This window comes from Mobula hypostoma, chromosome 7 (genome assembly GCF_963921235.1).
Source record: "Mobula hypostoma chromosome 7, sMobHyp1.1, whole genome shotgun sequence".
In the NCBI taxonomy this organism is placed as follows: Eukaryota; Metazoa; Chordata; class Chondrichthyes; order Myliobatiformes; family Myliobatidae; genus Mobula; species Mobula hypostoma.
In genome coordinates this window covers 152,678,929-152,693,890 of record NC_086103.1, presented here as the reverse complement: position 1 = coordinate 152,693,890, position 14,962 = coordinate 152,678,929, and positions in this window count along the sequence as shown.

Genomic DNA, 14,962 nt, shown 5'->3' with positions numbered 1-14,962 from the left:
TTCCAGCTCTTCAATGAGTTTCAATAATTAAATCTCTGCTTTGGCCACTGTTCCCTCTTTAACATTTTATTTTCTTTCAATTGTGGTTGTGTCACTGTATACTTACAGTCTGTACCTTATATTACTTCAGACGTCTGTTTACTAAAATAATTTAACAACAACCCGCTTCCGCTGTCCAGGTAATTCCAGATTTGTATAAATTGCTGCCTGTTGACATGTCAATGCAGTTTGTAACTTAAAATTGTTACGCAGTTGGAATTGCAAGACGTCCTTATGACTGACCAAGGGCCCTTTTAAAACGGAATTAAGGTGTCCTAATTCAAGCACGGGAATTATTTATAAAATCAAGTGATCCTGCAGAAGCTGGAAATCTTAAGCCGCACACACATAGTACCGGAGGAACTCAGCAAGTCAGGCAGCTTCAATGAAAGGGAATAAACAGTTGACGTTTCGGCCGAGGGCCTATTAAACCAGCGAAAGAAAAATAGATGTGAGGATGAATTAATGCCACTTACTACAGAGGAAAATATAACCAAGATCGCAGCTGCTGACAATGAAGGACTGGGATGGGCATTGTATAGATTGGAATCATAGCAATAATTGGATGTTTGACTTTCATGCCGGAGGAACTCAGAGGTCAGGCAGCATCTATGGAGGAAAATAAACAGTCAAGACTCTTCATCAGGTACTTCCTGCTGTGGGCCTTGTGCTGTGTATGACTGTGGTACACTGTTTTGTCCCTTGGCTCTGGAGAAACACTGTTTCGTTTGGATGTGTTCATGTATGGTTGAAGGATAATTAAACAACTTGAGCTTGAACATTAAAGGAAGGGGCAAAAGGCAGAATAAAAACCAGGAACGGGGTGGGGGGGTGGGGATGGAGAGGAGTACAAAATGGTACGTGATAAGTGAGACTAGGTGAGGGACAAGGTGGGTGGGATCCTGCTGACTTCCTCCAGCATTTTGTGCATGTTGCTCAAGATTTCCAGCATCTGCTAAATTTTCTGTCCCCAGTTTTAAGGGCAGTTTGTGGACTGATTCAGTCACGAAAAGGACAGGTGATAAATTACAGAAATGGAGTTCTATTTAATTGGAAGTAGAGGTGGTCAGAGGTTGGAAAATAACATCCGCACTCACCCCATCTTGCCGCCGCCTTAATAGTGGTGGAGTTCCTCTTGTCCTGCCAATCACCACATAAGCCTTCACATGAAACACATCATTCTCCACAACTTCTGCCATCTCTAAAGGGATCCTACCACCAAACAGATCTCTACCCCTTCCCACCTTCTGCAGAGATCTCTCCCTCCGAGAATCCCTTGTCCATTCTTCCCTCCCCTCTAATCTCCCTCCTGGCACTTATCGCTGCAAGAGGCCAAAGTGCCACACCTGCCCATTTACCTCCTCCCCCACCTCCATTCAGGCCCCAGGCTGTCCTTCTAGGTGAGGCAACACTGCACCTGCGAATCTGCTGTGGTTGTCTGTTGTGTCCAGTGCTCTCGATGCAGCCTCCTCTACATTGATGAGACCTGTTGTAAATTGGGGGAACACTTCGTCTGCCCAAAGCAGAACATCCAGATGGCAAAACATTTTAATTCTCATTCCCATTCCGGTTCGATTACTCCTTCCGCTAACCCCCGCCCCCCCATTTTCCCAAACCTCTTACCCCTTACCTCTTCTCGCCTGCCTATCATCTCTCCCTGGGACCCCTCCTCCTTCCCTTTCTCCTATTATCCACTCCCCTCTCCTATCAGATTCCTTCCTCTCCTGCCCTTTACCTTCCCCACCCTACCTGGCTTGACCTATCACCTTCTAGCTACCCTCCTTCCCCTCCCCCACCTTTTATTCTAGCGTGTTTGCCCTTCCTTTCCAAGCTTGAAGAAGGGTCTCGGCCCGAAACATTTGTTTATTCATGGATGCTACCTGACCTGCTGAGTTCCTCCGTCATTGTGTGTGGGTTAACTTTAAGGAAGAGGTCATATTGTCAAGAGATTTCTAAAAGCTGTCCTCACTATTACTAGGGACCTCAGATTCAGAAGAAAGGTTTATTATCATTCTTTATATGACATGAAAATTGGTACAGTCTAAAGACATTAAAAACGAGAAATTAAAAAATCCCAAATAAATAGATCAAGAAGGGAATACAGTAATGACGTAGCGTTCATGGACCTTTCAGAAATCTGATGGCGGAGAGGAAGAAGCTGTTTCTAAATTGTTGAGTGGGTTTTTCCAGGATCTCGTACCTCCTCCTCAATAGTAGTAACGAGAGGAGGGTGTGACGCACATGGGGAGGGTCCTTAGGGATGGACTTCGCCTTCTTGAGGTATGGTATCTTGAAAATATCTCCAATGTGTCCTCTGATTAATAGATTCCAGGATCTCTTCCAGCTAATGTGTATTTTAGAATACACCACAAATGCAAAGGCCACATAAACGTACACTAATAGCACAACATTTGCTAAATAAAAGATGCTTTGAGCCAAAGCTCTACAGCATTACAGTACTTAGACAACCCAGAACAACAAGACAGTTTATATCAGCACATCATATCACGAATGAATGCATATCCACAATAATTAAATCAATTAAGTCAGTGAATTCCCTTCAACATCCCAGTTTTTTATTCCAGTCGCTCATCTTAAAGGTCGATTGCTATCAATGATTTTCCATATGTTCCCTCTTTACCTCTCTTCAGCACACTAGCTATATACTGGGCGAGTAGGTATTAGAAAAACACCTTCCTTTCCACGTAATGCATGGAAAATACAACACATTGATGTCATTCTGAGTGAAGCCTGAGCAAAACAAGCATGTCAAAACATGTAAAGCTTTCATATCAAGCTCCCATAGCATTAATTATTGTGCTTACTGATGATCATCACATCTCATTGTCGCTGAATGTCAGTACCTTTGGGCTAAGGGTTGTGTATAAAATTTGTATTTATGTTTCTATTTTGAACTCAAAAGGCAAATTAATATATTCCTATAGTGGGAGATATCGCATGTGACAAAGTTTCTATTAACCCAATTTTAGTCCAGACTAAGTTTGTATACCGCCACTAGAAAACACTGGCAAAGAAAAAGGAAGATTTTTGAATGCAGAGAGTAGTCCATATTCAATGTGCAGTGAGATTTACAGAAATTAATCTCCTGCACTCAATTATTGTTTTCCTGGAAACCTGAAGAAGAGAAAGGAAAATAACTTTAGTGCAGAATGATTAAAACATTTTCTATGGTGTGATGCAGCTATTGTCAACCTGCAATATGGTGATGCCCCTTCAATTTCAATTCGTACAAGATGAGACCTTGCCGTCGATCATCAACTTCACGAACTTTCTGATGAACACAACAAATCTGATCATTTGATATTTCATTTTTAAGGAGTCAAGTGGGCAATGGTTGTGAATACCTCGTATTATCATATGGAGAACCTGAGCACTGCAGGACATGAATGCCCTTCTCTTCGCGATGATCAGCCAGAGTCAATATTGCATTTCAAAATATCATATAACTGCTTTTTAAAGTAAAAATAAAACAAGATATGCAAGGCTCTAGGTAACGCATTGTAAAAACTCTTTATTTTGCTATATTGTTTGCGAAATAATTTGGCTGAACACTTCTCCTTTCGCCCATGAACTAAGTGCACCTCGACCTACTCAAAAGGGCAAGAACATATATTCTGAATCAAAGCTTCAAATTTGTTTTATCCATTGTATGCACGAAATTTAGCGAACATGTCACAATTGGTTTTTAAATTTATAATCCTCCCGTGTTCAAAATGTCTATAAGTTGCAGCAAGACATATTGGCATCAAATTACAGACAGAATATCAAAGTTTGGATGTTAGTACGATAGTGGCTAGGATTTTGAAGTTGCCCCCCTTTCAATTAAGGCCTTGTTTCCTCCATAATTAAGGAAGCTTGCTTCAGAAGATTAGATTGCATGCAAAGAATTCGTCAAGGGTGAAAAATTGGCCAAATGTTCCATATGTGAGAAAAATATATTTTGTTGCTGTCAAATATGCTCCGCAGCATCGTTAGCAGCATGAAAATAATGGCGCATAGCATAATTATTTGGTATACTTGCCTTCATATGCGGAAGCACTGGGAATAAGAGTTGGGTTGCAGATGTACAAAACTTTGATTAGACTGTACTTACAATATAGTACACAGTTCTAGTCGCCACTTTAAAGGAAGGATATGGGAGTAATAGAGTGTGGACAATATTTTACTCGGATGTTGGATGGAATAGAGAGCTATAGTTATAAGGAGAGGAAGCCATGGACCAACATGTCAGAATGGGAATGGGAATCAGAATTCTTCAAATGTGTCTTATCAATTGTATACACGAAATCAGCGAAAATGTTCCAATTGGATTTTAAATTTATACTCTGCATGTCCTTAAAATGCCTATTAGTTGCAGCAAGACATATTGACATCAAATTACAGACAGAATGTCAAAGTTTGGACACTAGAATGGAGATGGCTACGATTTTGAAGTTGGCCTCTCTGAATTAAGGCCTCGTTTCCTCATAATTAAAGAAAGAAGCTTGCTTCTGAAGATTAGATCACACGCAAAGAATTCGTCAAGGGTGACCTTGGCAGATGGAGTGGAGGTGCTCGATGAAGCGCTCCCCCAATTTATGACGGATCTCACCAGTGTTGAGGAGGAGGCCACATCGGACCACCTCTACACTGACGTAGCACTTCAGCTGTTTGCAGAGATAAGTGCCGGGAGGGACGAATGGACAAGGGACAAGGGACGCTCATAGTCTTTCTCCCAGATTAAGCAAGTCCTGAAATACAGGGCATAAGTTTAGGGAGAGAAACTTAAAGCAAGTATAAGGGGTACAGTTTTCACTCTGAGGGTGGTTATCCTGAACCAATTGTCAGAAGAGAGAATTGAGGTGGATATGATCACAACATTTAAAATACATTTGTACATTCAGACAGGCAAATGGATAAGAACAGAGGATTAACGGCCTGACATTAGGGTTAGCTGCACATTACAGTTGGCGTGAAGGTGGTGTTTTTGCAATATATTATTTTGTGATTCTATGATCAAGAAGGGCAAGGGTAAATATGTGGCGAGAATTACATCCGTGCCAAATTTGACACCAAGGAAAATTGGTGTAAAAACCATTCTAATCTAATTATGACTAATGCACTCATTAGTTAGTTGAACTGAACTAAGATTGTTGATAAGTTGCCCGAAATGCTGATCGTTAGGTTTGGTTTGGTTTTGAATGAAATGATTAAGTATCCTAACTTGGGGTCCATGGACTCTTGCTTAATGATATTGGTCCATAGCATAAAAAAGGTTGGGAACCCTTGCATGTTCTCCATGCTACGTAAAGTGAAGGCCTTTCAGTCAAAACATAACAATAATGAACAGCAGTAATTATTGAACATGATTAGAAAATGCTTAAATTCATTAATTAGTGCAAAATAGCCCACAGCAGCTGCTTGTACATCAATTTCAACAAATAATGTAGCCACATGAGAGGCAGGGCGGGGCTGGGTTACGGAGTAGGGGTAAGTTCTGTTTACTAAAACTCTGAAGGAGCGAGAAACAACATAGCCCTCCACACAAATGGCAGATATCGTTACCATATCGCTCCTGTAATGTAGTTAATGGGTGCTAAATATGTAAAAGCCCCTGTCATCCGTTGAATATCAACCACCTGGAAATATATTATAAAGAATATTTCAAATAAGTCCGTTAGTCATTATGAGCACCTGCTACAAATTGAGCCAAGCGTCTTCCCAGCTAATCATTTCATCCTTCGGTAAGATAAAATATGAAGATGAGACGAAATTCAAACAAGCATTATATAAGTAGTTCAAAGAACACTGTCCATCAATGTGCACCATTCACTTGGGATTTCTGGGCTACTTAAAATTACTAGGCACTGATGGCGAAACTAATATGTAAATATGGCTCATTGCACCACAGAATAGATGATGGATAATTGAACACAAGACTGTTCAAAATAAACAAGAAAAATTGACTTTTTGATTAGAGTCTAACGTATTTTAATAGCGTAAATAAAATGCAATATATAATGAACAATTAGAGCTGCGTGAACTGCTACTGAATTGCTTCAAACTATGCAATAATACTATGGAATAGAACAAGCTGGAAATGCACGGCAGATTGACTAGCTTACGTGCAAAGAGAAACACAGTTAATTCTTCAAAGCTGAGTTTTTTTCCTCAGAACTGGAAAATAAACGTCAATAGTTGTTAAGCAAGCATAGACGTGGAGAACGTGGGAAAGTGGGATTTGTCTGTTTGTGTGTAAGAGAGAGGCAGGGGTTTTGGAGAGGGTTGGGAATTTGGGGACTGTGCTAATGATTCTAAGAGCGGTGGGGGGGGGGGCCTGGAAATAATGACTTAATGACTATTGCCTGGTAGCACTCACATCTACAGTGATGAAACACTTTGAGAGGTTGGTCATGATTAGACTGAACTCCTGCCTCAGTAAGGACCTGGACCCATTGCTATTTGCCTATCGCCACAATAGGTCAATGGCAGATGTAATCTCAATGGCTCTTTACACGGCTTTAGACCACCTGGACAACACAAACATCTGTGTCAGGATGCTGTTCAACGACTATAGCTCAGCTTTTAATAGCAACATTCCCACAATCCTGATTGAGAAGTTACAGAACCCGGGTCTCTGTACCTCCCTCTGCAATTGGATCATCGACTTTCTAACCGGAAGGGCACAATCTGTGCAGATTGGTGATAGTATCTCCTCCTCGCTGACAATCAACACTGGCGCACCTCAGGGGTGTGTGCTTAGCCCACTGCTCTACTCTCTCTACACCCATGACTGTGTGGCTAGGCATAGCTCAAATATCATCTATAAATTTGCTGATGAGACAACCATTGTTGGTAGAATCTCAGATGGAGACGAGAGGGTGTACAGCAGCGCAATATGCTGACTAGTGGAGTGGTGTCACTGCAACAACCTTGCACTCAACGTTAGTAAGACAAAAGAGCTGATTGCGGACTTCAGAAAGGGTAAGACAAAGGAACACATACCAATCCTCATAGAGGGATCAGAAGTGGAGAGAGTGAACAGTTTCAAATTCCTGTGTGTCGAGATCTCTGAGGACTTAACCAGGTCCCAACATATCGATGCAGTTATAAAGAAGGCAAGACAGCGACTATATTTCAATAAGAGTTTGAAGAGATTTGGTCTGTCAACAAATACACTCAAAGACTTCTATAGTTGAACTGTGGAGAGCATTCTGACTGGCATCACTGTCTGATATGGGGTGGGGGAGGGTGCTACTGCTCAGGACCGAAAGAAGCTGCAGAGGGTTGTAAATGTAGTCGGCTCCATCTTGGGTACAAAGTTACCCAGGACATCTTCAAGGAGCGGTGTCTCAGAAAGGTAGCATCCATTATTAAAGACCTCCAGCACCCAGGGCATGTCCTTTTCTCACTGTTACCATCAGGTAGGAGGTACAGAAGCCGAAAGGCACACACTCAGTGATTCAGGAACAGCTTCTTCCCCTCCGCCATCCGATTCCAAAATGGACATTGAACCTGTAAACACTAGCTCACTTTTAAAATATATATTATTATTGTTTTTGCATGATTTTTGCATGATTCATGCCATCGACTTCTCTAACTTCCGCTAATGCCCCACCTCCCCCTCGTACCCCATCCGTTATTTATTTTTATACACACATTCTTTCTCTCACTCTCCTTTTTTTCCCTCTGTCCCTCTGACTATACCCCTTGCCCATCCTCTGGGTTCCACCCCCCCCTTTGTCTTTCTCCCTGGGCCTCCTGTCCCATGATCCTCTCATATCCCCTTTGCCAATCACCTGTCCAGCTCTTGGCTCCATCCCTCCCCCTCCTGTCTTCTCCTATCATTTTGGATCTCCCCCACCCCCCCCCACTTTCAAATCTCTTACTAACTCTTCCTTCAGTTAGTCCTGACGAAGGGTCTCAGCCTGAAACGTCGACTGTACCTCTTCCTAGAGATGCTGCCTGGCCTGCTGCGTTCACCAGCAACTTTGATGTGTGTTGCTTGAATTTCCAGCATCTGCAGAATTCCTGTTGTTTGTGTTTTTGAAAAATCTCTTCATTCGTCTGCTCACTCCTGCTACTGAGGCCCAATGGCAGCCCACCACTCTACCAGGTACAACTAGCCTATCAGTTTACAACCCTGCTCCCTGCTCAATACACCAATATCCTCGGATTCCTTTCTCAGCACTCCCCTTCTCCTCTTTATTGTCCATCTTCTCTCTCTACTCTCAGTCTTGATGCAAGGATTCGACTCCTAACGTCCACAATTCCTTTCCTCTCATAGATGCTGCTTGGTCCACCGAGTTCCACCAGTTTGTTGCTCCATTAAAGTTAGTCTCTTCGTCAAGCATATCAGTCCATCTCTGTCTGGATTACAAAATAGTGAAATGCATTTTGCTTATGCTTCTGTATTTTTGACAATCATTCATATATTGACACTCCTGCAGAGTTTGGTCCCAGAATAGGAACCATAAATGGAATCAGATCAAAAGAGGTCATTATAGCAGCATGTAAAGAAAAGCTATTAGCACAGCTATGTGGATTTACTGCTAAACTGAACCAGAAGACCACAATCTGTGCGGATTGGTGATAATATCTTCCCCTCGCTGACGATCAACACTGGCATACCTCAGAAGTGTGTGCTTAGCCCACTGCTCTGCTCCCTCTATACCCATGACTGTGTGGCTAGGTATAGCTCAAACACCATCTATAAATTTGCTGATGATATAATCATTGTTAGTAGAATCTCAGATGGAGATGAGAGGGCGTACAGGAGTGAGATATACCAGTTAGCTGAATGGTGTCACAGCAACAACCTTGCACTCAATGTCAGGAAGAGCTGACTGTGAACTTCAGGAAGGGTAAGATGAGGGAACACAAACCAATCCTCACTGGCAAGGCAACGGCTATATTTCATTAGGAGTTTGAAGAGATTTGGTTTGTCACCTAAAACACTCAAAAACGTCTATAGATGTACCGTGGAGAGCATTCTGACAAATTGTATCGCTGTCTGATATGCAGGGGCTACTGCACGGGACCAAAAGAAGTTACAGAAATTTGTAAAATTACTCAGCACCATCTTGGTACTAGCCTCTGTAGTATCCAAGACATCTTCAAGGAACGATGCCTCAGAAAGGAAATGCCCATTATTAAAGACCCCGTCACCCAGGACTTGCCTTCTTCTCATTGTTACCATCAGGAAGAAGTCTGAAAGCACACATTTTGCGATTCAGGGCCAGCTACTTCCCCTCTGCCATCCGATTCCTAAATGGACATTGAACCCATAAACAACACCTCACTTTTTAAATATTATTTGTTTTGCACTATTTTCATTCAACTATTTAATATATATATATAAATAAAATTACAAGTGTGTGTATATATATATATACACACACACACACACACACACACACACTTGTAATTGACTTTCTATATTATCAAGATGTATTACATTGTACTGCTGCTGCTAAGGTAACAAATTTCACAACATAATATACCTAATTCTGACTTTGAATCCAACAATGACTCGTTGACTGCTCGGTACTCGAGGGCGGTGTCGATTGGAGCAGCCACACAGCATTGAGACCTGAGGTTCAAGACTGCATCTCGGCCCGCACAGTGAGGGTCATTACTTGGATTCATCTCAGGATCTCCACATCTCATTTGTCATTATTAAAGTATAGCGGAATTGGTACCTTTCAGTATTCGGACAGGAAGATCAAAGGCGCTATAGAGTCCTGAGTGGTATAGCGTTACATAGGGTACTCCCTTCTATCTGCACGTGATCCACATCCCTTCAATCTCAGCGTATTCATGTGCTATCCAAGACTCTTTTAACTCCTCTGTTGTTTCTGTGTCCACAACCAAACCTGGCATCTCATTCCAGGTACCCACGAGACCCTGTGTTAAAGGGTTGCCCCACACATCTCCTTTGAACTTCATCACTCTCTCCTCAAAAGCACAATCTGTAGTATTAGACCTTTTCAGCCTTTGAGAAAAAGATACTGGCTGTCTACCTATACCTCTCATAATTTTGTAAACTTCTATCAGGTCTCTTGGGTTCTACCATTCTGAGGAAAACAATTCTCATTTGTTCAACCTTTCCTTGTAGCATTTGTCCTTTAACCCAGGCAGTATCCTGGTAAACCTCTTCCACATTTTCTCCAAAGCCTTCACATCCTTCCCATAAGAGAGTGACTAAAATTGAATACAATACTCCAGACACCCCCACTTTAAAGGAGCTATGAAATTGGACTCCAAGATCCCTCTGCACATCCACTCTGTTAAAGGTTCTGCCATTAACGGTGTACGATCTTCCAAAGTGCAACACCCTACACTTTCCCATTAAACTCCATCTGCAAGTTTTTCATCTGCAGTATATCTGTAACTGATCTACAATATATCTTATTGTACTTGTTTATGATCATCTATGCTATCTACAAAACCAGCAATCTTTGTGTCATCTGAAAACTTAGTAACCCAGACATTCACATTTCTAACTATCAGCTATTTACTGTATATCACAAACAGAAGAGACCTCAGGACAGATTGCTGTGGAACATTCAACTAGAGTTAATACCCATTGGTCATTACCCTCTGTCTTCCATGAACAAACCAATACTAAATCCAAATGGCCAAGTCACCGTAGGTCCAATGCATCTTATTCATCTGTATGAGCCAATGTAGAAAAAATCCACTGCTCTACCTTCACTGATCACCATCATCACCTCTTTGAAACTATCAATTAAATTGGTTAGACATGACCTCTCCCACATAAAGACATGCAGACTATTCTTAATCAGGCCACACTTTTCCAAATACTTGTAAATTCTATCCCAAAGAAAGCTCTCCAATAGCTTTCCTGCCACTGATGTCAAACTAACCAATCCATAATTTCCAGGATTATCTCTAATTTCCCTTCCTGAACAAAAGAACAAAATTAGCCACTCGACATTGTTCGGGGACCTCACCTGTTTATAATGTCTTGGTTGCAATCTCATTCTCTCTCTCTCTCTCTCTCTCTCTCTCTCTCTCTCTCTCTCTCTCTCTCTCTCTCTCTCTCTCTCTCTCTCTCTCTCTCTCTCTCTCTCTCTCTCTCTCTCTCTCTCTCTCTCTCTCTCTCTCTCTCTCTCTCTCTCAGACATGACTGCCCTTGGTTCTTACCTGTGGAATTTGCTCCTAAAGCCAATTCAAATCTAAGACAGTTTAAGCCTATTTCTTTCTTAAAGGTGAGCTATCTCTTCTATTCATTTTTGATGATCTGTAACCCGAAGTCTTCTTTGACAAAATGATATTTATTGGTATTCATATTTTAAATGCCTTGGGATGTTTTGCAATGTCAAGTGAGTTATTTAGATGCAAGCTACTTTGTTGTTATGTTACACCCACAACACGCTGGAGGAACTCTGCAGGTTGGGCAGCATCCGTGGAAACGATCAGTCAACGTTTCGGGCCGGAACTCTTCATCAGGACTGTAGAGGGAAGAGGCAGAGGCCCTATAAAGAAGGTGGGGGGAGGATGGGAAGGAGAAGGCTGGTAGGTTCCTTCTCCTTCCCACCCTCTCCCCACCTTCTTTATAGGGCCTCTGCCCCTTCCCTCTGCAGTCCTGACGAAGGGTTCCGGCCCGAAACGTTGACTGGTCGTTTTCACGGATGCTGCCTGACCTGCTGAGTTCCTCCAGAGTGTTGTGAGTGTTGCTTTGACCCCAGCGTCTGCAGAGTATTTTGTGTTTGTTGTTATGTTCCCTGTTCTGAATTCACTTTCAGTTTTCTTTTCCGTCTGCCTTCCTTGAAAGGTCTTTTGAAATAAAAATCATTCATATGCTTCAGAACATTTCTCAGTTCTCTCCACTAATGTACAATGTTTAATTTTAGTTCATTTTAAAGTATTGGAGATCTTTTCTACATTATTGTTGCTTTATTAAAGTTTAGTTTATTGTTCTATTTCTGTTAAAAACAAGAAATACTCAACTTCAATTAAATATTGTGTTTTTTTCAGGCTAAGGAATATAGACTACTTTCTGCATCTCGCTGCATTAGTTCTTGGGTTAGTGGATTTTAGAATATACGAACATAGGGAATAGAAGCAGGAGTAGGCCATCTAGCCCATTGAGCCTGCTCCACTAGTCAATGATCTAGCCATGGACTCCACCGACCTGCCTTTTCTCCATGACCCTTAATTCTCCTGCATTGCAATAATCTGTGTCTTAAACACATTTAATGAAGTAGCATCTACAGCTTCCATGGGTAGGGAAAAGCAGTTTTTCCTTATCTCTGCCCTAAATCTATTCCCCTGAATCTTTATCTCTGTCCCATAGATCTAGTTTCACTCAGCAGTGAAAACAATTTCCCTGTCTCTATTTTCTTGATTCCTGTCATAATTTTTTATGTTTTTATAACATCCCCTCTTACTCTTCCAAATTACAGCACAAGTAAGTCCCAGGCAACTCAATCTCTCCTCACAGGTGAACCCCCTCTCATATCTGGAATTAACCTCATGAACCTCTTCTGCACCACTTCCTAACAACGTTCCCTCTAATTTGTAATGACCGTTGCACACAAAAATCTCCTGCTGTGTAATTTTTTGCCTAGTGATAACACCATGTGTGCACTGAATTTTATATACAGGTGTATTCATTTTAACAGTTATTAAAACACTGTCAATAAGGACTCTGATCACCTCAGAGTTCAGTTGTTTTCGCTCTCATTCATCTGCTCTCTCACAAAACATGCATAACAGGTCTGTAGCAGATAATGAAGGATTTTCTCGCCGGAGTTTTTGCACACCAACCATATGTGATTTGCTTGCTATTTTATGCTTTAAAGTGTCAAGTTTCCAAATATCATTCCACTTCTTCCCATTTGCAAATTCTCCAGCAAGTTTTGCATTGTGACAATATACGCAGTAACACCAGTTTCTGTACTGCACATAAATATTTCTCGTAGCTGCACATTCCTAACTTCATGAGCTTTCAATGTAGCAGTTTCTACAGTTTCATTAAGCCATTCCGCTTTAAATGAACTAGCAATTCTTTTGCACTTCACGTTCTTTGCTTCTTTGGAATGTGACATAGTGAATCAATAATTTCTTCAATAAAAACAGTATAAATAAGCCAGTGCTAAAATCAGCAGACAAATCATACCAAACTCCACATTGTCAACACTGTCCACATCAGAAAATGGAAAAGGAAATGTGATTGTGAACTATCGTGATATATACTTAGCATGCCTGTGAGGTAGAGGGTAACACCTTTTGTGTGCAGTTTAAATTTCTTTGTGTGGTGGTAGCAAAGGGTGTTACCACGCACACATGTGCACACTTTAGAGGGAACATTGAATCAATGCCAGGATATCTTTCTTCAAGTAAGGAGACTGGAAATGCATATAGTACTCCAGGTACTGCCTGACTAGTATACTGAAGGGTTGCAGCAATGCACCCCACTTATAAGTACAGTCTCTCTAGCAATGAAGGCCAACATTCCATTCTTGAAAACCTGTTACACCTGCAAACCAACCCTTTGTGGTTCATGCTCAAGCTCTCCCAATCCTCGCCTCCCAATGCTTTCATAACATTTCTGTTTGGTATGTTAGACATGTTCTCCACCATGAAGACCAAAATAGGGCAGTCATTCAAGGCCTTGGTCATTTCCACATTACCCAAGGGGACCTACGTACACTTTAGCCACCCCTTTCCGCTTAATATAATAATAAAAGCTTTTATTATCGTTTTTATGTTTTAGGATAGTTTATTTTCATAATTTATCTTCCCTTTCCTTATTGCTTGCTTAATGGTTCTTTGTTGCTTTTTAAAGTTTTCCAAATCTTCCAGATTCCCACTACTCTTGATGTATGAATGAACTTCTAGTTTGATGCCTTCTTTTATTTTCTTGTTTATCTGAGACTGGTTTCCCCACCCTTTTAACAGGAATATGTATTTTGTTGAGTACTATAAAACATCTCTTTGAAAGTATTCTGCAGCTCCTCAACTGTCCCACAATATAGCTTATGTTCCCAGTTTATGCTAGCTAACTTGTGTCTCGTTCCATTGTAGTCTCCCTTGTTTTGGCATTATACATTGGTTTTACAGTATATTGAACTATTGCCTTCTCTATTTTTATGAGAAATTCAGTCAAACTGTGATCACTCTTTCTAAGAGTGTGCTTACTGACAAGATTGTTAATTTTATCTGTCTCATTGAACAAGACCAGACATGTCAACGATGCGGGAGATCATGGAGTAGGTTGGCACATAAAGCCCTTGTGGAGTGGGTGATTGCTTAGGTTAATAGTAACTATAATTATTTAGCAAAAGCCAATAAAATGAAACGGAGTTTGAGCAGAGTGGCCATTGTGTGAGTGAACAGTGGCTTGGGTGACAGCACCTGCAGGCTAGTACTTAAGTTTAAGAAGTTAGACATATAGCAAATGTAGACAGGATGGTAGTTCGGGCAGTGGAATTGTCGTCCTGTGAGATGTGGAATTTCAGGGTACCTAATGGTCTCTCTGATGACTACATCTGCAGGAAGTGCATCGGACTTCAGCTCCTTGTTGACCAGGTCAAAGAACTAGCACTGGAGCTGGAGCAGGAGCACACAGGACCACTCAGGAGGCAGAAGACTTCATAGATGAGTCTTTTAGTGAGGTGGTCACACCCAGAGTGGAGGCTTCAGATTGTAGATTGGTGACCACCAGGAGAAGTAAGGGAAATAAGCAGTCACTACACGGTTTCTCTGTGGTTATTCCCCTCAGCAACAAGTATACCCCTTTTGATACTGCTTTGGGGGACGCCTATGAGAGTACTGCAGTAGCAGCTAGGCCAGTAGCACTGTGGCCGGCTCTGAGGCTCCAGGGATGTGACAGGCCAGGAATAGGATGATGGTACAGATGAATGAGTGGTGCAGGGGGCAGGGTTTCTGATTT